Raw genomic sequence first — 23,439 nt, 5'->3', positions numbered from 1 at the left:
TCCCGGACTGAACCCCCTCCCTCCCCTGGGAAGTGGCCCCTTTCGCACCCCTGACGCTGACCACATTCCCCCTCCCTTCGGATGGACTGGGTGTCTTCTTGTTACACCCTGGTGACCCTTTTAGCCCGGTACCCCCCACTCGACAGCCAAAAAAACCACAAAAAAACAAATTTTTATACTCTGTTATTTTGGTACAAAGAGAAAACAGGGGAAATAAGACATTTCCTTCAAGCTCTACCATTATTACTCAATGGGCTAGATTTGATTGCTCAAACATTTGTTTCTGGAGATATCTCTTTTAATAGAGATTGAGCTTCTTCAAGGTTTGAAAACATGTAAAACTTTCCTTTTACCAGAACTTTTAACTTTGACTGCTGGGCGATTGAGGCTTGGGCGCCGTTCATTTTAAACAAGTGGAGGACTTTTACAAATTCTTTCCTACGGCGTGCGGCTGCAGCAGTCATGTCTGAAAAGATTCTACATTTACGTGTCTCGTTAATGGAAAATTGTCTTTGTTGAAAAGCTTTTGACAGAATCTCTTCCTTTATCCTAAAATCAGCAAAATTCATTAGGATAGTTCTGGGAAAAGTAGAATTAGTGAACCTCTGAGCCGGGACCCGGTGTGCTCTCATAATGGACAAATCACCTTCAAACTCCGGCAATACCTTTTGATGAATAAAAGAGTTGACCCATTGGAGCATATTTGAGCCTTCCAATCCTTCAGGAACCCCCACTATCCTAAGATTGGATCTTCGGGAATGATTTTCAAGCTCCTAAAGTTTGTTTTCAAGTTTACTTTCCATGAGGCTCTTCTTAGTTGCTGTCTTTTCAGCCTCTATTTTTGCCTGATTGATGTGGTCCTCAAGAGCCGAGATTCTTTCCTCCGCCTCGTTTAATCTTGTGGGGAGACCTTGCATTGATTCTTCAAATTTTTCCAATCTGGAATGTAAAGCAGCTATCTCCACTTGCTGATTCGACTTTATCTCTCGTATTTCATCCAAGATCAGGTTTAACATCTCCCGGATGTCCATTTGATCAATCAATCATGCCATTTGTATAGCGCACTACTCACCCGGGAGGGTCTTAAGGCGCTTGGGGGGAGGGGTATGCTACTGCTCGAACAGCCAGGTCTTGAGTTGTTTCCTGAAGGCGAGATGGTCCTGGGTCAGCCGAAGGTGGATGGGGAGGGAGTTCCAAGTCTTGGCAGCCAGGTAAGAGAAGGATCTTCCTCCGGCGGTGGCTCTTCAGATGCGTGGTACGGCTGCGAGGGCGAGGCTGGTGGACCGTAGCTGGCGGGTGGGCGTGTAGAAGGTCAGGCAGTCGTTGAGGTACTTGGGGCCCAGGTCGTGGAGAGACTTGTGTGCGTGGGTGAGGAGCCGGAACGTGATCCTCTTGTCGACGGGGAGCCAGTGCAGGTTCCTCAGGTGGCTGGAGATGTAGCTGCGTCGGGGAACATCCAGGATGAGTCGGGCGGAGGCGTTCTGGATGCGCTGGAGTCTTTTCTGTAGCTTGGCTGTGGTTCTGGCGTAGAGGGCGTTTCCGTAGTCCAGTCGGCTATTGACGAGTGCCTGGGTGACAGTCTTCCTGGTCTTGGTCGGGATCCAGCGGAAGATCTTGCGAAGCATACGCAGGGTGTTGAAGCACGATGAGGAGACGGCGTTGACTTATCTGGTCATCGAGAGGGAGGGGTCCAGGATGAAGCCCAGGTTGCATGCGTGGTCGGTTGGCTTGGGTGCGGTGCCCAGGGCTGGGGGCCACCAGGAGTCGTCCCAGGCGGAGGGCGAAGATCCCAGGATGAGGACTTCCGTCTTGTCCGAGTTCAGTTTCAGGCGGCTGTCCTTCATCCACTCGGCGACGTCTTTCATCCCTTCGTGTAGGCAGGTTCTGGCGGTGTTGGGGTCTCTGGTGAGGGAGAGGATCAGCTGGGTGTCGTCGGCGTAACTCACTTCCTTCTCAGGGCTGCTGATTTCCCCCTTTTGAGATAGCTGGGGCATTGTGGTTAAAATTGCTGATGTTAAACCTTTTGGATTCTCTACTTGATGTACTTGATGTACTCCGACGTAAGAGCAGGAGGGAGATTGAGGAGCTGGAACAGATGGTGAGTTCTGCTCAAAGAGAGTTTCTAGATTAGGATCCTCGCTGATCAAAATCAGACTTTCTTCTGTTTCATTTGCCATACTGCTTGTTTGAGGCTTTTCTACCATCATAGGGCCGCTTGACTTTAATAAGGAGAGAGCTATACATCTTGTCGGTGGTACGATCTTGGGCAGTTGTGTAAGAGATACATCCCCTGCTATTGTTGCTGAGGTTGAGGCTAGAATTTCAGATCCTGTTTCTGGATTTTTCTCAAGCAGGATAATTGAAGTTTGGGGGGTACGACCGGCTCTCTTTTCAAATAAGGGGAAGTCTCTTTTCTCCTTCACTGGATTTTCAGTTTTCTCGCCAGAGGGAGACTCGGCCCTTGTTCCATTTTTTGTTGATACACCATTTTTATTTGATATTGGGGTATTTTCCACCGTTTCCCCCATGGGGCTTTCTCCTGCTTCTTTTCCTCCTGCTTCTCCTAATTCCCCTGACCTTTCATTGGGAGGAGAGGCTAAAGTAGTCTGAAGTTCGTCTTCGGAGCTTTCAACCACTGAGTCCTTCCCTGCCACGGGCGAGGTAGAGCTTCCCCCTTCTTTCTTAGCCTTCTCCCTTTCTTTGGCGGCAAGCCGTGCTGCTTTTCTAGCAAGGGCTAGACGTGTTTTACTTTTAAGCCGAGCAGTTAACTCCATTTTCGCAGTTTTACTTGCTTCCTCGCTATCATCATTATCTTTTAATTGTCTCCCCATGCTGCCCCACGGGGTTCAAGAAAAAAGGATCTTAAATTAAAGCGGATACTGCGAATTGCAATTACAACAGCACGCAGGAAGCAGCAAACAGCAAACAGCAAACAGTTTTTTAATGCTACCCCTCACCTCACCTCACCTTTGGCTTGCAAGAGGTGCGCAGGAGGTGCGGAAATCGTGATGCAGGTCGCAATAATGACGAAGGACTGCCTCACTTCTTATATTTCCAATGCGAGAAAAGCCTTCCTCCTTCCCTCCTTTAAGTGGCTGCACAGAAGTGAAGTGGACTTCTCACCCTACGTGCATGTGTGGTTGCAGTTCCAAATTCAGCAATTTCCCTCAGCAGAACTCCACAGTGATACATCAAGGGCGTGACCACGCAGCTACAGTCCCAAGCTCACTGAAATTCCTCAGCAAGACTCCACAGCATCACATCGGAGGTGAAAATTCGAGCGATGTTGGGACGAGGCAAAGGAAGCAATCTAATACATTTTTTACGGTCTCCTAAATGCACAGACCCGAGAGAACAGTCAACCGCGGTATTTCTCGCAGTTCGAGAACATCAAAGACGCCGAAACGCCATAACCGCGGCTGCTGCGTTTCTCTGCCGTTTCTCTGCCGTGCTGCCGAGAAGGTGGGCGGGGCCAAGGGTTGTGACGGCTATCCGGAGGCATGGAACTCCGGAGCCATCCCGCCTTCGGGACTGTAAATATCCCACTATATGTTTTGCTGATAACTGCATAGTTAATACATTTATTTATAATCATTGAGTGGCTAAAAATATCTGTACACCTTTCAGCAGACATGTCTTCATCAGGAAAGCCATATAAGGTCCAGTCACAAGACTAAGACCTGCAGGGAACATAATATAAAAACCTTTTGAGTGTAAAACAAAAGAATATAAATATATATCCACATATTAAAATGATCTCCACCTGCCATGAGAAAACATATTATTCATGTAAGTTTAGGGTCCGACACCAAAGAGCACCCAAAAGGATAGGTAAATAGAAACCATCACCTGCTACGCCATCAAAGGAGTGACCCCAATTTCATAGCATGTACATGTTTAATCTCTGGAATACTTATGACAAAGATTCCAGCTTCATAAACCATCCGCTATCACAATGGTCTATTACACACCTATATTTTAGTTTCTTAAAATCTCCACACTTCTTGAGAGGATATCGTACGGACATCCAAGAATCTCTTCTGTATGTCAAAGGATCACAACTTTCAAATAATCTAAAAAATTTGGAAGAAGAGAGGGAAAAGGGCAAAATGCAAAAGCATCTCTAAAAAATTAAATCAAAGTGTCATATATTGGAATTAATACCCACAGGGAGTAAAGGAACCAGGAGGTACATTGATGACCAAATAACTGGAAAGGAAGCGCAATATGATCTGAGTGGTCACTTGGGCATTAAAATGGTTAACAGGTCGCTTTTCATAAAAGCCTAAAAAGAGGAATGAGAAAAGCAAAAAACGTCCCAGGGATCAATCTTTCATAGATTCATTTAGCAAAACTTGAAGCTGAACTCAACGATATGCTCTGCAATGTCTGAAATATTGCTAGATGTGTACAACATAATCCTAATAATCACGTATCTGGCTATTGCTTGAATGTGAACGCCCTGCCTAGATGACTAATGCATTGCCTGTCTGCTTATTCATGCTAAAGTCATGCATATACACAATGTTGTCAAACAACTTGTTTAGAGCTAAATTCAAGAGATTATCTGATTGCATTAAATGAACAATAATAGAAGAAAACCCTGCAAAAACCTTCACTAACCACATAACTGACGCCCAGCATATCTGCTTGAACATGCTCAAACCCTATGTATAAACGCTAACATCAAAACGTGTTATAAAGGGCTAAACTCCAGTGGTGGTTAATGATTATAAATGCAAAAACACTATTCCCTTAATTTGAGTCTTTAAGCTACTGATTGTGCTATGTGGAGTCTGCAGATAAGTGCAGCCCCCCTACCTTCAAATACAGCTACACACTGTTTCATCAATAACACCAAGAGTCCTCATCAAAACTGAAAAGGGCTCTAAGAAATCCTGCGGTCTTTTAATACCCTATCAGGATAACGCCTCTCAGCTTAGAGTTTGTCCGAAAAGCAGTCAACCATAATGGAATGGTGTCAAATAACCAGAAAGTGCTGACTGAGAAAATGCCTATGTGAATCACCCCGGGGAAGTAGAACATCATGCTAAACCAATATTTTCTGCAGGTGGGTGGGGGGGGTCTATCTGTGAATCCGAGTATGACCTGCAAATACGGTGGCCAGGTTGAAACATTGGCACTCCTCAAATCCTACACCAAAAATGCAGAGCAGATGTATGCTGGAGCTCGGGCCCACTCAAACATTTATCTCCAGATCGATGATCATTGTAGCTTCATGAGATATAACGGTAGAAAAGTGCCACTTGTTAACATCTCATTACAGTGTAACGATTGTGGTCATACAATAACCCACACAGCAACTTAATCTGAGTTTAGTAGGGTTTCATTTTATATTTAGAAATAAATCAATGAAGACCAAGCTCAATATGAACATATAGAAATACAGAAAGACCACGATTAGTCCAAATCGCCTGAAGAGATTTACCCTATATCATACAAAACAGGTGACCAACTCTATGCTGACGATACAGATAATCAGGAAAAATAATTGAGCATTAAATTGCATCTGATGATTTTCCAAAGTCAGCATGAACAAGCTTTCTCTCCCTATACTACCTTAAAAGGGCACCCTTAAACGAAGAAGAATTTGGTAATGGTGAAATTAGAGTGGTGTCAGCTGTGCAGTAGAAGGCACTCCAAACATGGTTGAGGTAGCATAAACCCACAAAAAGCAGAAGCATTGATCTGCTCTCTGTGAAATCCTCACCCACGCACACAAAGCACTTCACAACACCGGACCAGCCTACCTGAACAACAGACTCAACTTCTACAACCCCGCCCACCAGCTCCGTGCCGCCAGCCTTGCCCTCGCCGCCGTCCCGCGCATCCAAGGAACCACCTCCGGTGGCAGATCCTTCTACTACCTCGCCGCCAAGACCTGGAACACCCTCCCCACCCATCTACGGCAGACCCAAGACCTGCTCACCTTCAGAAGGCTCCTCAAGACCTGGCTCTTTGAGCAGTAGCAACTCCCCCCCCCCCAGCGCCTTGAGACCCGCATGGGTAAGTAGAGGGCTTTACAAATTCCTGATTGATTGATTGATTGATTGAAAGACAAATCTCTCTGTCCCTCACTATGTTTCAGCATAAAATATCAATTGCATTCAGAGTGGATAATCCCACGTGATCCTGGCTACTGAATTTCCACTGCTCTGGCACAACTGGATACTTATACCAGCTTTCCCAAATAGAAAATATGCAACTTTGTTCTTCCTTGGTCATTCCTCTACTATTCCATGAGAACTCACCTCCTTGCTCATTACTGTGCTTCTCCTTGACAACTTCATCTTCTATCTTGACCTTGCTATCTGATGAACACAAAGCCCTTCTATGCTAACTAATGCGGCTGTATCCATACCTTCAGTGGAAACAAAATACAAGCAAATGCATTCTGCATTGATGGGTAAATATGAATTACACATGAAATGTGAGCATGAACTGATTTGAATTTTTGAGGCCCAATCTAGTCAACTTTAACAGTGTACAGGGTTACAGTAAATGTGCCAATTTCTACACACACAATAAATACAGCTTCTTAAAACACATATAAGTGATAAAGAATTATAAAGATGTCATACTAAATGCAGCAGCAGGGAAATAATTCTTGTCACATGTATACATTTTTAAATGTTCGTTTATACATACACAATCTAATTTATTAACCTCATAACGGGACACATTTTGTTAACTTCTGTCAAATTAATATATAAATATTATATAGACCTTTATTATTCACGTTATATACACACATTCTGCAGGTGGATTACCTTACAATTGCAATACTCCACTGTCTTTAGCAACATTAATCACACAGAATATATTTGAGTGCTGGCTGCTCATGATTATGATGCACTACTATGGTATCTCAGATGGGATCATGATTACAGTTCTCCAATCCCACCTCTGATGCTGAATCAAGCCATCACACAATCTCTTAATCTTATCTCTTGAGTTTATCAGATTAACCAAGTAAACCTTTGTAATTGCAGTTCTCTAAAACTCCTCCAAACGCGTACTTTCATTCGGTTTCCTTTCTGGCTTCAGTCTTCTTTTTTCTTTTTTTGAAAGATCCCTTTCATTGCCTTCCATCTCCCGTACACCTTGACCACTACAATGAAGCACTGCAAATGAGATGAGTGTTGGATTGAGTATGCGCTCTTGTCGTACCCCTCGCTGCACCGCTATGTGATCAGTTAGGTTGCCACCTGTATATTCTGATGTCCCCCAGTATTTTTCTTTTCTGGAAACTCTTTCTGGAGCTGTGAATCTCAGGGGATCTTTCAAGCTGCCGTTTTGGTGTGCCCAGAGTTGAGAGCATTCTGCAATAGACTCTGCACCCTTTAGCCTTGATGGGTTGTCCACCTAATACGCATTTACATTGGTTCTAGGTGGTGATATTTGTTAGAAATGGGGATCCCTAGTTGGCAATGGTTTGCACCTTTGGCCAAGTAGGAACCCTTCTTCCTACTCGGGATAGGGGGATACATTCCTGAAATTCCCCTGCTCACCCCCTTGGCAGTTCGGCACGAGCAGTCAGGCTTTTTCAGAGGCAGTGTTTAAAGCATTTGCACATAACCAACAGTAATACAGTGAAAAGACTACAAAAGGACACCACATCAGTTTTGAAAAATATACAACATTTTTATATAATTAAAACAAGACCAAAATGATAAAAACCCACCATATAGTACTTAAATATATGCACTTTACAAAAAGGACCTTAAAATGTAGTTTCTTGAAGTCGGTAGCTCCGTCTGGTGCTACTGCGGTCCTGAGAACAACAGAATCCAACAGTTCCGTCTGACTATGTCGGTCCGAGCATCAGCAGACTCATACACAGTACCTTTTTGTTGCAGCCGATCACATTGGTGCGGGCTGGTCGTGGCAACTGTCGCTATTGTGATGTGAAGCATGGCCATGTGAATTGTGGTGATCTCAAGGCGCGGTGCAGGCAGTGGCTCAGAGATGGTCATCCAGCGGTGCTCGTTGCAGAGCTGACAGATCATGGTGCAGGCGACAGAGCCTGTTGTGGGGAGTTGTCGTCAGTCGGTCTGGACTGCGGTGTGGGCCAGGCGGTGCGCTGTGAGACTTGCGAGCAGTGGCCTCAGCCAGAGTTCAGTCACGGTGTCGAAGTCAGCAGGCAGTGACAGCGTCGGTGTGCCAGTGGGGCAAAGTGAAGCGAGGCAGTGCGGAGTGCCATACCCACAGGTCATGGTGCAAGCAGCGGCTCGGTGGGGACTGTGTTTGTCATCTTTGGTGAGACCAGGGTTGTAGTGCGAGATGTGATGGTGCCTTCAGCACACAGAGCCACGGTTCTAGAGGCAGTACCCAGATGTTGGTAAAGTCCTTGCCGTCCCTGAGACACCAGAACAGGAGGAAAACTCTACTTCGAGCCCTTGGAGATAATCAGCACAAGTAAAGAAAGTTTAGTTCAGTCCTTTGACTGCCAAAAGCAGAAGCAGCAACTGCAGGCCAAACAAACAAAGCAACAACACATCAAAGGGACAGTACTCCTCCTGGCAGTTCTCCCAGCTCTTCCTCTTGGAAGGTTCCTTGAGTCCAGTGAGTTCTAAAGTTGGGGGTTTGGGCCCCAATATTTATATTTAGTTTATCTTTGTTCTCTTGGGGAGAGAGTGTCTGTGCCCAGTCAAAACCAGTTTTGCCCTCTCTGGACAGGCTTCATAGCAGGAGGTGGAGACAGCATTGTCCAAGGTAGACAAGGCCCATTCAGGTGCAATGGAATCTCCTCCCACTTCTCTAAATGCTACCCAGGTGTATTCAACCCAGCCCTGACTCATCCAGGAAAGGCAGGACACACCTCAACCCTCCCAGTGGCTGTCTGAAGAAAATGCACACAACCACCCCCTGTCACTCCAACGCAAGACAGTCAATCCACATACCTAGAAGAGGCACACAGGATGGCTAAGCAAGAAAATAACTCTTTTCTAAAAGTGGTATTTTCAAACACAGAACATAAAAATTATCTTCACTAAAAGATCCATTTTTTATATTTTGAGTGCAAGCATACTAAATCCCATTTCCCTATCTTGTCCCAAAGGGATGATATGCTTATAAGATGTTATAAGTAAAGTCCCATTCTATCTTATGGGATGTATAGCCTTTCCATAGTGAACATCGAAATACACTGTAATTCACCACCAGGACATGGTACACACACCAGTACCTGTACAACCTTTCAAACACACTGCCCCCTGCCCACAGGGGTAGCTTAAGCTACCTTAGGAGTGACTTACATTTAAGAAAAGGGAAGATTCAGGCCTGGCAAGTAGGTGCACTTGCCAGGTCGATATGGCAGTTACAATCTGCGCACAGACACTGCAGTGGCAGGTCTGAGAACCCTTTACATGGCTGCTTATATGTGTGGCACACCCAGTGCTGCAGGCCCACAGCAGCATTTTAATTTACAGGCCCTGGCACCTTCAATGTGCTGTACTAGGGACTGACTAGTAAATCAAATATGCCAATCATGGAAACACCAATCCATAACACAATTTACAATAGGAATACTTGCACTTTATCACTGAACGGCAGTGAGAAAGTATGCAGAGACACTAAACCAGCAAAAACAGAGTCAAAACCAGGAGGTCAGAAAGCAGAAATACTGGGGAAACACACCAAATGATGCCAGTTCTAACATTATCTTTCTAGTGATTTAGGTCTCCCAACTACCATTAGTGATAATGCCTACATGTTTTCCTTGTAAATGAGGTCAAGGTGCCTTATTCAAATTGGGGCACCCTTGTGTTTATTTATTTAATCATTTATTGATGAGGTTAATTAGCATATGGGAGTTTTCTTTGTGGTTTGGTAATAACAATAGCAAACATTGGAATATGTGCCTACAGAAAGGATAGTCTTCGAAAAGGAAGCAAATCATTCCTGATGAGCAAACTCCTACCTTAGAATCCGCACAAATTCTAAGCCAGCTTCAACCGCTATATCGAAGATAAGACTTTTTCAAGCCCGATTTGACTCCCTATTGCAGAGCTGTTCTCTACTCTGCCTGTATCCCCCGAACTTTACTAAGTCCTTGTTGTTACCTATTTGCTTTGTTGTTTTATCTGTGTGGTTGGTAACAAATGTGCTTTAATTTCCCTGCTCACTTTGTAAAGCGCTAGCCTACCTTGGGTCTGGTTTGCACTATAAAAAACACTAAAAATAAAATAAATAATAAAAATAGTCTTTGATCACTAATGGTGCTATTGTCATTAGCTATAGGAGACGAGTAGATTCCGCCCTCACTACTTCTCCCTCTCCTGCAACACTGTCTGTAGGATGTATCGCAAGTCAGTGAACTTACAAGGTTTCCCTGACACATGATGCACAAGATCCTAACTTCAGTAACATAAAAGATACTTATTTCCTACATACAAATTATGAGTACAGAATCATTGCAGAATGGCTCTAATATGGTGTACATGTTCCTGTCAAGACTATGACAAGATTAACATGTCTCTATATAGACATGACAGCAGATATCCAAAAACTGTCTTAGCATCTCATTAAAAAGAATGTAAAGGGCTGCAGAAGCATTGCAGAGTCTAAAAGTCATGACCTGGTATTCTTTCAAACTGTATTTTGTTCATAATGCAATAAAACATTTATCAGTGTCTTAGACTCTGACCAGATAGTGGGCTCCTCATGGGTCCAGTGTTATGTATATCACAGCTTGTTGAAAATGTGTGTATTAAAATTTGAAAAAGAAGTTAAAAAATAGTGTGTTTTTTACAGTTACTTTGTTTAACGCACTGTTTAATACAGGATCTGGATATAGGGAGAAAAAACTCCCTCTTCCAACCAGAAGTACATATTTTTCAAATCGATTATTTTCAAGATTATTGGGTCATTGCATACAACAGTACCTAACACACTCTTCGAAGCCCATTCAACACATTATTGTAATACAAATTTTTCTTGAAGGCTTTACACCAACTAAAGGCTCTGCCGTGAGATACGTTCGAGCTTCATTCCAAATTTGCTGTTATTCCATTCATAACTTTAGCTAAAACCATCAGGCACATTTTCCAAAAGGAGTTAATGCTGGAAACTGCCTTTTTTGTAGTCCTTGGACAGAGCTGCAGGAAACTTGACATTCGGTCTCTTAGTCACACATCCTATTTGAATTGAATGTTGCATACATATTCTTCAAAAGGTTCTTATGTTATAAGCAGATTTTCAAGCTTTAGCAAAGTCATTAGGTCTCAATAGCGAAACATGCTGGCTTTGCCAAAGCTTTTCATGGCTTAGATAGCTGCCATGACTGTGAGCACCTTCATGGTAGTCAATTTGGAAAGGGTTTTAACACTTTATGAATACATTGAAAGGTGGCGGCTGTAGATATGTGAGCATCCACAGCAGCCATCTTTCAAAACATTTTGTTTTTCGTAATAAATTTCATTAAAAATCAGCAGTCTTGAATGTTCACACATTTGAGATTTTTGATGAAAGCAAGGATGTTCATCAAGAAAGTAGATTCAGTCCATATTAACTCTTCAAGAAAATTCTTTATTCAAAGATTCATGCTCATTCAAAGAACAACCAGCCAACATGTTTCATTCCCAAAATAAAATTGGGGAACTTCGTCAGGGCTGTAACAAATAACGTAAAAAACATAAAAAACACAAAATGACTGATGGACATTACTGATGATATGAAAAACGTCAATGTTGTCACTACCATCAAATAGTGACATGTAAATTGAATCACGTCACTAAATTACATTTAAAAGACACGTGGGACATAACACAATAACTAAACTATTCTTGTTTTGTTTTTTATGAAACAAGTATAAATACACAATGTAAGTAACAAAATCACAACCACTTGAAGACAAACATAAGAGAGACATATTTGCAAAAACAACTACATAAAAACAGGCTGAACGAAAAAACAAACTTTACAAGTGTTATCTTTTTGTTTGACTAATAAATGGTTAATGTAAGTGAGTATGATGTATCAAAAACTGGCGTGTTTATCTCATCCATTTGAGACACTGTTTAAAATCCAAATTTCACCCTAAAACGTGGTGACAGTGATAACTTAAAAGTTCTATAGAGATTTAATTACTCATATGATGAATATGAAAACTAATTTAGAATAGTGTAAAGAGAAAGCCAGAACGAAAAATAGATATACAATTGGAGAAAAAGACAGATGCTGCAGGAAAGCAAATGAATAGAGTTTGGTCCTGAGATGCTAAAAACAGCTAAATCAGATAATCTGAACTTTCACCTCTATAACGTGAAGTTCTAGTGTGGCGTAAAGATACATCTTAAATCTGATTGTCGCCTTGTGATAGAGGCAATTATCAGGTTTTACAGCTTGACACCTGAAACGAAAATAATTTAGAAACTTGTGATTAGAGTAAGGTTAAGGTTTATATTAAAACAACCTTGTAATTCCTGTACCTATGGAAGTAAACCTCATCTGTCTTCAGAGTGAATTAACCTTAAAAATAGGCCAAACAGAGGTTTGAAATTTTACTCGAATACTGTGACTCACACTTCTTTATGCCACATCTGTGTCACTTGTATCTAACACCTATGTTATAACTACCCGATAACTGCCATAGATCCGAGTTCTCCCAAGACCCTTAAAAAACTGTTGTCTAAGGACATACATCCTTCCTGGTTCGATTTGCCATGCTACATAAAGTAACTTGTCCCCTTCATTTACCGAATAATTGTAAGTTTGATAAAAACCTAAGAATTGCTTTGCTTATTGTGGTCCCCAGCCACACTGCCCAAAGACACACAAAATCCACCGAGCTCCGATCTCCAACATAGTTTGGCTGGATTGTGAGTTCTCTAGTTTGTTGCTATAACAACTGATTTCTATCATGCTTTTTATTGATTCATCTACCATTAATGCTTGCCACGACACCCTTCCCCTTCACCCACCTAAGTGAGGGAGTTTTGACCGTATCTAAAAGCTCAAAATGTCCTACCATATTAAGCATTTTCAAGCATGCTTTATAAACAACGTCTGCAGGTGATGCTATTCCCAGTAGCCCCACTCTAGCTATACCACATATTTTGCCCAAATTCGACAGTTAACAAATCCTAGCAAGTAATCAGATTGTCAGTATCTATGCAACACAAACCCAAGATTACAATCTCAATCCACCCAAACGAAGTTAGCCAATTTGGGGCCAGATGCACAACCATTGAATTTTATACTGCAAATTACGTCAAATTGCAAGCCGCTATTTGCGAGTCACAAAATTCAATGTACAACCGTGTCTCACAGGCACTGTTTGCGATTCCCAATGGTGTTGTAAAATGCGAGGCTCATGAATATTATTGAGCCACTCGCAGTTTGCAACCCCATTGGGAGTGGCTGCCACTCCCAGGGATGGTGGCCAGCTGGGCTCAGCAGAGCGTCACGTCTGGGACTGCTTTTAAATAAAGCAGTTTTTTTTTTTTTAGATGCATTTTTTTAAAAACATGAATCGTTTACATTTCATTTTCTAAGGTCAGGCAGTGGTCCCTGGTACCACTGCCTGACTCTAAAAATATTTTCCCCTGCATTCGCAAATGAGAAGGGGTCCCCTGCTGACCCCTTCCTGTTTGCGAGTGCATTACCACCCTCTTGAAGAGGGTGGTAATTTTCAAGTATTTTGCAACCGCAATTGCGGTTGCAAAACATTCATACATGGCTTAGGGGTTGCTATTAGGAAGAGAACAATCCTTCTAAATAGCGACTCACAATTCCTAAATAGCGAGTAGCAAATAAATTGTGACTAGCTATTTAGGAATTGTACATAGCCCTTTCACATTTTGCATGCGCAAACGGGTAAAAAAAAACATTTGCGCATACAAAATAGGGCCGTACATCTGGTCCTCAGTATTTATTCCCACATACCTTGCTAAGTGTCTGATTGCTCCTTTCGTGGTTCCATATAGTTTCGAAAATCGCGCCGTAATGACACATTTAAATACTCCTAACTAAGGGGTCGATTAGGATCGCGGTTTTCCCGCATCCTCCGGGCCGGAGGATGCGGGAAAACCGCTGCGGAGCCTCAAAAGACCCACCGCCATATTAGGATGGCGGTGGGTCTTGAAATCTGTCCGCAGCTTTTCCGCCGCGGTCGCCTTCCGACCGTGGCGGAAAAGCTTTAACATGGCTGGCGGTGTCTATCAGACACCGCCAGCCATATTAGGATGGTGTAAGATGTATGCTTTTCCGCGGCGGCTTTTCCGCCATGGAAAAGCATACGGACCTTCACTTCGGGGGCCCGTTGCGGGCCCCCTGGGTGAAGGGGGGTGGGGGATGCACATGGGCGGTACCTATGGTACCCCCCTACATTTGCGTGAACAAAGCAGCAGGCACCGCACGGTGCCTGCCGCTTTGTGCACCCAAATGCGATGCATGCATCTTTAACATTGAGGCGGGTGCAGCTTGAAGCTGCACCGCCGCAATGTTAAAGTTGGAGGATGTGACCGCCACCCTGGCGGTCACATCCTAATTTGCAAGGAGGGAAGGCCGCAGCCCATGCGGACGTTCCCTCCTACTCTGGGGTCGCGGACGGACTCAAGTCCGTACGCGATCCTAATCGACCCCTAGCTGCAGATGATGATATGTGACATCATATATCACCTGACGCGCCGTTGGTTTCACCTCATGTTGCATTGCCAGCTATCGGCCATCTTTGAATAGTGCCAGTGTCACTTCAATCCAAGAAACAGCAGCTTATAATTATTACATCAGTTGAATGCGGCATGATCCCTCTTTTAAAACAATATGTTTAAAAAATCTAATTATAACTCAAACATATGGCCACATTTAAATGGAGCTAGTTTCAATAACCAACTGTAGCTCATTATTTATCAATTAGTTTGTTGCGGAATGATTCTGCTTTGAAAAGCGATCTGCTTAGAAAAATCTTCTTATACCCAAACATACGACCATATTTGAATGGGGCTTTGTTAGTGTCACATCAATCCAAAAGACTGCGGTTCATTACTATTACATCAGTGTAATACGGCATATTCTTGCTTTTATAAGCAATCTATTTACAAAAATCTTCTTATAACCCAATTGTACTGCCCTATTTGAATGTGGCTAGTTTAGACAACCAACCTGTACTAATAACATCGGCCATCTATGAGTGAAACGTGTGTACTGATGCCCACTGTTAAATCGAACCGGCCGGCCATTTCGGAGTAGAATGGATATAGCTATAACCAAACATGTCCAAGAGTTCATGCCAACCTTAATCAAAGCATTTGGACCAATGCTGGCTGACATGACATGATGGTTCTCTATTTGAAATAATGGGGCATGCCAATTTGTGCAACATAGATTGATTGTACGTGAATATTTAAAATATGATCGCCCAATTGGATGAAAAAAGGTATCGAACCACATCCTCCGGCCATCTTGGAGTGTGGCAAATATAGCTACAGCTAACCTGGGTTGACTGTCTCACCTATCCATATGTGCGGCTGCAAAAGCCTAATTCAGATATCAGTCTGATACGCCTATTTCTGAATTAGGAATTAGTGGCATGGGGTAAACCAAAGAAAAAAACGTATGCTTAAGGTGACTGTCCTTAGAGAGGGTATTTTGTGGACATCTATCACTGTGCAGAGGGACTAATACGAAGCCAATTTAACCTTATTATGGGGATCATCGAGGTATTCCCAATTTACAGATTATTTAACACTGACACAATTTGATCTTATCCATTAATTAATTCGACCTGAGAACCTGACTTTAGCTCAATTCATTATAGGCCTCATCTTCTTAATGCTATAATTGTAATCTCAATTCATTGTAAGACTCATCTATCTAATAATTGCAGCCGTCTCAGAAGCATTGGTAAACATCTGCATACTCCACCAGTGGTGTACAAAAGAAAAATAGAAGAGAGAAGAGGTAAAGAAACTTTAAAGATGTTAAGGTAGCAGTGGAGGAACATAACTTTACACATATTGTTAACCCTTTTTTTCATAAAAAACTCTTTATAATCTTTATAATCTTATGTGATAGCTGACTATACATTTCAAACCTGTTAGAGATTATATTAGAAAAACTCAGTTAACAGACATTGAATTTAACATTTTCAATACATACAGCAATTAATTCAACCAATAGTTAGCTAACTTAACCACTATCAATTCATGTACACTTTGTTTGACCTTGACAGCATATTTGATCGAAAACATTGTGGATAATTAAGAAGCAATGCAACTTATTGTCAATCATGCTCATTGTCAATCATTGTCAAACATGCTCAATCCTGTGAAACCAGAAGACAGAGTCAATTGGATGGACTTGCCTGTAGTGTTCAGCCATGGGGTACATGGTGTCTCCACTTGCTATGGCTCTACGGTGTTCTTGAATTCTCAACTTTAGACATTGTGTTGAATTCCCTACATAGATCATTCAGCAGGTACAACCTAGCACATATATCACAAATGATATATTGCAGTTAATGAACTCATTGATCTTATAGTGTTGAGCGCTGTTGTAGGCAAATTCCTTTGTTGCGTTCCTTCCAAAGTGACACGTTACATGAGTCACAAGTATAGTGCCATTTGGTTTGGGAGATAGCCATGATCTGTCGCCCTGGCCGATGTTACATAACTTAGGCAGAGTTTGGCTTTAGTGGTTGGGAAACAGCCTTTACAACGCAACCGTTACAACATATGCAGTTACATTGCATCCCGTTGCAACAAAACAGGTGTGCAGCAGTGGGTAAAAGGTGTTGCATTTAACTGCAACACCTTCTCAACTGTTGCACACATTGGAGTTGAAATAGAAAATTAATCTATTCCAACTTCCAGCACTCCCCAACAGAAAGTCGGGGTAAAGTTTTGCGCTGAAACGGCATGCGATGTAATAGCATGGCTTAAAACGGCACATATCCTTTAGGGTTAGCCCCTCTCTATAGGTGACTGAGGGATTTTTGGTTAACGCTTTCTTCAAGCTTGGAACATCATGTCAAATGTGCCAATTCTTTTTCTTAAATTTGAAAATGTTGTCACTATATGTTGTATATTTAGTGATGAATCTCAGTGTCTTGTCATGGTTATTTTTTTTGGGGGGGCTCTTGTCATCCACAAGTGTTTAGTCTCTATTCAACTGTTGTACCCTAGTTTCTGCATTTTGCAAGTCCCTAATTTTGTAGCAGCTCTTGAAAAACCGGGTATCAGCAATGTTGACTTCAAAAGAGGTGTCTTCAGTGCAATTCCTCCTTATTCTTACCATCTCCCCATCTCCCCATAAGGGATGTTTTTAATCACTGACTGTGCATGCACACTTCATGCATGCAGTGCATCATTAAAGGCTGTTTCTTTCCTAAATAAGGTACTCTCAACAATTCAATTTTTCACATAAAAGTGGAGATCAAGGAAATCTATCTCCTCCTTATGTTGATCCATTTTTAGTCTCACATTATATGTACTATTGTTTAGAAACAAAAAAAAATCCTGAAGTGCTTCATCAGAAACTGACCATAGGCAGATGATATCATCAATGTACCTCCCCCAAAAGATTATATATTCTGTCAAAGGGGAGGCATTTCTGCTCCAGGCGTGCTCACTGTCATACTAACCCATAAAGAGACAGGCATAAGAAGGGTAAACCTGGTGCCCATGGCCGTTCCACGGTTCTGATGGTACCACTGTCCATTCTGAAGGAAAATATTCTTGGTTAGAATTAATTCCATCATCTTCAAGATCATGTTGTTGTGCGCACATCAGTCTGCTCCCTCTCTGTTCAGGCAATAACGTGCTGCCATGAGGACAAATTTGTTCTCAGTGCATGTGCAAAGACTGACAACATCAAATGTGACAAAGTAAAAGTCTTCCGACCATGCAAAATCATTGAATTTCTGTACTACATCCTTACTATCCCTTTTGTAAGATGGGAGGTTGATAATTCATTTTTGCAACCTAATATCCACAAATTTTGACATCTTATATATATATATATATATCCAAACAACAACAAAAAAACATAATCATCTAAAAACTGAGAGCTCTTGAAGATATTCAAAGCAACAAATGCTTTATTGTGCAGACCCCTCCCCGCACTGACGCGTTTCGCCGACTGGCTTTATCAATGTAAAAAAAAAAACTATATATATATATATATATATATATATATATATATATATATATATATATGCAAGGGTATCTGGATTGTCTTACTTTCACGAATTTGTATTCTGAGTCACTCAGAAGGCAGATGTCCCTCCACTCACTGAAGTTTTAAATTGATGAGGAATGTAAATTCACCTATAGGATTCGCTTTCACTGGCAAATAGCATGAAACATCATTCAATTGTCGGTTTATTTCATTCATGTAGTCTGTTTTGTCCATTATAACTACATTGCTGCCTTTGTCCACTTTTCTGATTACAATGCTATTTTCATTCTGGAGTCTACTTAAGGCTTGCCTCTCACTCCGTGGCAGGTTGGAACAAGGCTGAGTGGCACATCTAGTAAGATATTCAAGTTTATACAAATCTTCTGTTACCTTTTCTTGGAAGACATGGGTATTCTGATGGTACAAGCTTGCAGGAAAAAATTTGGATTTGGGTCGTGGCCCACTGTCTATAGTAAGGTTCTCCGCAATATGTAAGTCTTGTAGCACAGTTCTTACATCAATATCATCATTGTCCTGAATAGACAAGATACACTGATTATTTTGAATGTCTGCAATAGTATGTGATATGGTTGAAGATCACACTGTAGGATTAATGACCTCAGACAATCGGTCATGAAAATAGTCTTTCAATTTCAGAGTTCTGACAAATTTGAACAAATCAATGTGTACATCAATTAGATAATCATTTTGTGTTGAACAGTAGCCCAAACCTTTACTTAACAAATTCAATTCATCATCGTCAATTGATACTTTAGACAAATTAATGATTTCTAATTCATTATAGGATTCAATATTGTGTAGAGACCCTGCGCGTCTCCGTCTGTGACAGTGATATCCATTAAGTTTGCTTTGATTTTGTCATCATCACCTGCACTCCTTTTGCATTTCCTGGGACACCTCCTCCCCCCTCTCCTGGTTTTTAGGTTTGGCTTTTTGCATTGTTTGCTGCTGATTCTTAACTTTGCCAATTTTTTCTGAAATGAGGATGTTACCTACCCTAAAGGGATCTCATTTAAATTGCCACTTGAAGCAGCTCAGTATCTGTGAGGCGATCAAGCTACTGCTTGCTAAGCATGTATCGTCTATCTCATCTCTCTCTCTCTTTTTCTGTCTTCTGGAATCTGAACTGTGTCGTATTTTTTGGCAAAGGTGTAATTACGACCTTCGCTGTAGTCTCTGTTGTCACACTTGATTTTCCTCATCTTTTTATCTTTTAGGTATTGCTGATGATTTTCAATTACTTTTTTTTAAATATCATAGTTTTTCTCAACCAAATCTCTAGCTTCTATTGTTTCTATTTCCCTTTCTACCACATCAATTTCTGATAGCAGCTTTGCTCCTTTATCTATTGCATGTCTAATAAGTATTTGCATCATTACTAAGGAGGCCCCTTCCAGAGTGGCCTCCCACTCTTTCAGTAGATCTTTGCTAAGATCCTCAAAGGTTGGGAAAATTAAAGTCCACAGACCCTGGGAGTATTTTTATTATCAATTGTACTGCTGTAAAGTGACCACATCCTACCACTGTCCTAGCTCTTGTTTTATCAAGCGTTCTAATTTTAAAAAGAGAGCATGCAAACCCAAAACACCATGTGCATTGTGAGGCACAGGTGGGGCAGTGAAACTTCATCCAAATAGGTCCTGTGCCAGTCCTTCCTGTCCGTCATTAAATTTTGGCATATTAAACTCCTATAAAGCAGAAATTAGTGCAATCTACACGTCAATATTTGATAGTAGTGACAACATTGAAGTTTTTCATGTTATCAGTTATGTCCGTCAGTCATTTTGTGTTTTTTTAATGTTTTTTACTTTATTTGTTACAGCCCTGGCGAAGTTCCACAATTTTATTTTGGGAATGAAACGCGTTGGCTGGTTTTTCTTTGAATGAGCATGAATCTTTGAATAAAGAATTTTCTTGAAGAGTTAATATGGACTTAATCTACCTTGTTGGTGCACCTCCTTGCTTTCATCAAAAATCACAGTCTGGAGGGGAGGAACCAAGCTCGCGTCCGAGATGGCCGCGTTTTAGCTCGGCTCCGATCACTCTCCTGTCTGCAACAAATATCCTGTACTTTATCCTGCCCCGGGAAGTATTCCACGATGTGCAGTGGAACGACGATAACTCACAGGCACTTACCGTTTGCTCCGGTGATTCCTGGGTGTCACGGATCCTGAGTTACGCCCCTGTCTGCTTCGGGGCCTCCAGAGCGGCCGGGCCTGGCACTCCTTGGCGGCGCCCGGGCTGGACGGGGCGCGGTGGCCGGCCCTTGGTGGTGGTGTGGAGTCGGTCGGAGGGGCCGATGTGCTAATAGACCGATTGCGGCCTCCCGGGCCTGGTCCGGCGGTCCTGCGGCCTGGTGTTGGGGAGCTGATTTCCATGGACGGGGTTAACCGTACATCTGGCTCGTCTCCCCTTTGTTCTCCGGCCCGACCATTTTGAGTTCCTCCGCCCGGACTCGGAGAACGGTGCCGGCGGCGTGTGGGGTGCCGGCGCATCGCCTTCTTCTGGTGGCTCCCCTTCCTGCCCTGGGGGCACTTCCGCTGGTGGTTGCCGGTGTCCTGTTTTGCCCCGCTGATATCCGGGCGGGGGTCGGTGTTCGCAGCGGCCCCGCCGGGCTTCTAAGATGGCGGCCGGCCCCATGATTCTCGGCCTTGCGGGGACCGGCGATGCGGGTCCGCCGCGCGGCACGTTTGCTGAATACTGTAAAGGTGAGCCTACGCTTCGCGACATCCTCGCCGCCCTGCACTCCTGGGGGGCACCCATGACCGCACCGACCGCTATCCTGGAGGGGGGTCCCTTTGTTGGGCCTGCCGGACCCCCTTCGGTTTGTGCGGCTTCATCTCTGTTGTGTGCTGCTGGAACTTTCCTTGGGGTCGTGGACCTGGAGGCTGCTGTTGGTGTGGATGTACGGGGGTCCGCTGCCCTTCTTCGTCCTGTGCCTCCTTCTGCTCCGGAGGTTCCCCGGCTGGATCCCGTCTGGACCGACCTCGATGGGTCTCCTTTTCCTCTTTTGCCTCACATGGCCGTACGAAGATCCTGTGACGGTGCCGCTGGACCGGCTTTCTCCGTATTCTCATCGGAACTTTGCCTGCTTTGCCTGAAGTGGTTACTGTACTTTCTGGATCATCCGGGTCACGATCGCTACAACTTGAGTGTATTTTTGATTCGACTCCCTGTTATTCACCTCCTGTTTTATGTGATCTGGTTCCTGGTGCGCTGGACGATTACAGTTTGCGAAAAACGAGGACAGGGTTGAGCTGATCTTGCCTCTGTGGACTGTTATTTTGTGGTATGGTTGGGTGATCCGTTCATAATTGTATGATTATGTTTGATACGTCTTTACGTTCCTGGAGCTTATCCGTGTGTTTATTATCTTCCCGTGGGCTCTGAGTATTTTCGGGCGGGGGGGTGGGAGCTGAAGGGGTTTTGATTATGTGGCTCCTCTCCCGCTATTTTTCCCTGTTTTCCCTCCCCCCCTTTTTAATCTAAGTGATTCTTTCTTTCTTATATTTCTCTATATTTCGGGTTCTAATTAGGGCGACAGGCACGCTGCTGGGGGGTAGGCCATAGCCTTCTGCAGGGGTGCAGGGTGGGCTGTGCGGGGTGGTGGGGGGGTCTGTTTATTGTATCTTTCCCTGTTCCTCTTTTTGGTTCTATGGCTCTTATGTATCCCCTAATTTCGTGGCGCGGTGTCGGCACGTAGCCCCCCGGGGTGTTTGTGCTGGCATGGCCCTTTTGGTATGTCTGCTGTCACGGTTTACTACGCATTCATTTCTCCTGTTGCCACTAGTTCCATGTGCCGAATTAGTATTGGGTGCTTTGTTAGCCGTGGGGGGCGTGCACTGACGCTGCGCCCTAATTTTCCCCCTCCCCTTTTTTTGATGTCCTCTTCCTCCCCTTTTTTCCCTTTCCCCACCCCGTTTTCTTTTCCTCCCTTGGGTTGTTGTAACGGAGGGCTTTTAGGTTTGTAAGCGTATTTTTCGCTGTTTTATTATTATGTGCCCTGGTAGTGGTGGGTGGGTGCTGAGCAGCGATTGTGATTGTTCTTGATGTGGGACTCACGTTCTGCTTTTGCCAAAATGTATTGTTCTGTTGGTCTTTTCCTGTATTCGAGACTTCGGCTTGCTCACGGCCCACCACGGCCCTCTGGACTTTACAGATTGTCATTATCCTGTGACACCCTTTTTTCTATTATAAAATTAACCTACTTTTATCCTGTCCGTGATGGCGACTCAAAGACTTTATGCCTTTGTCTTTCATATGTGCTATTTAGACATCCTGTTGTCTCTCCTGTATTGCCTCGTATGTCTCTTTATTGTGGTGGCCGGCCCGGTGGGTTGTAGGCCCGTATCTGTGCGCGGCTTGTGTACAATAAAGGTTTTAAAAAATAAATAAATAAATAAATAAATAAAATCACAGTCTGTAATCAGTGGCACTAAATGTCGACAAGTGCAGGATGATCTGTGCACAATTATCAAAATTGCAGTAATAAAGTGAGGTGCTATCCAACTAGTCTGTCGCTCTGTTCAGTTTTGGTTTTGGATTGAACGTCCACACTTACCTGGTGGTCATTTTTAATGGGGTTTCTTCAAATAAACCATGGTTCAGGCAGCCATCTTGGTAAAAAAGAATTAAGATGGCTACTCAGATAGCACAGTAGGTGGCAAAAAGTTATCAAAAAACCTTCAAAAGAAAGAAAAAACCTGCTCATTGCCGGCAAACAAGATGATGATGTTTCAGGGTGGACTGGGGAAGAGAAAAAGATGGGGCAATGGGAAGGAGAGAGAATTAATATTTTCCTTCAAAGCCATTGCAAAGCAATTTCTGATGTTTGCAGTGGAGGCCTACATCACCCAGTCAGAGTACTTTGAGACTTGAATGCTCCTGGGTGAGACAAGTACAAGAATTGTACAACCATGAAATCAGTTAGTGTGGGAAGGCTGATCCAAAACACACTTTAATTATATGTAATATATTAGTATATTAGAATCAATAGTGCTTGTCAAAAGAAAGATAGAGCTGTTTGTATCCGAGACCTCAAAATGGCATTTAAATGGAAACTGAGTTTTAACATATTAACACAGTCAGTGCCTGTTGTACCTGACCCTCTCTGCAGGCACCCACGCCCCCCACCTTTTGCCTTCACAGTTCCAGTTTCTGAAACTGTTTTGTTGGATTGTAGGACTCTGTGCACTTTACCACTGATAACCAGTGCTAAAGAGCTAGTGCGCTCTCCCCTAAAGATGGTAATACTAGCATACACCCATACGGCACATA

General features: G+C 43.1%; 1 protein-coding gene across 5 annotated transcripts in view; it reads right to left on the bottom strand.

Moving 5' to 3' along the window:
• LOC144761534 (uncharacterized) overlaps window positions 1–23,439 on the bottom strand; it is a 292,792-nt gene that overhangs the window by 117,376 nt on the left and 151,977 nt on the right. The window contains exon 1 of one of the 5 annotated variants that reach the window (XM_078646853.1): window positions 6,273–6,348. The exons of the other annotated variants lie outside the window; for them this stretch is intronic. The gene's annotated coding sequence lies outside the window, so the exon portion shown is untranslated. Of the gene's footprint in view, window positions 1–6,272; window positions 6,349–23,439 lie in introns of those variants that run through there. 5 annotated transcript variants of the gene reach the window in all.

The sequence above is a fragment of the Lissotriton helveticus genome, chromosome 6 (assembly GCF_964261635.1).
Source record: "Lissotriton helveticus chromosome 6, aLisHel1.1, whole genome shotgun sequence".
In the NCBI taxonomy this organism is placed as follows: Eukaryota; Metazoa; Chordata; class Amphibia; order Caudata; family Salamandridae; genus Lissotriton; species Lissotriton helveticus.
The sequence above is the reverse complement of the archived record's forward strand: the minus strand, read 5'-3'. Positions and strand labels throughout refer to the sequence as shown.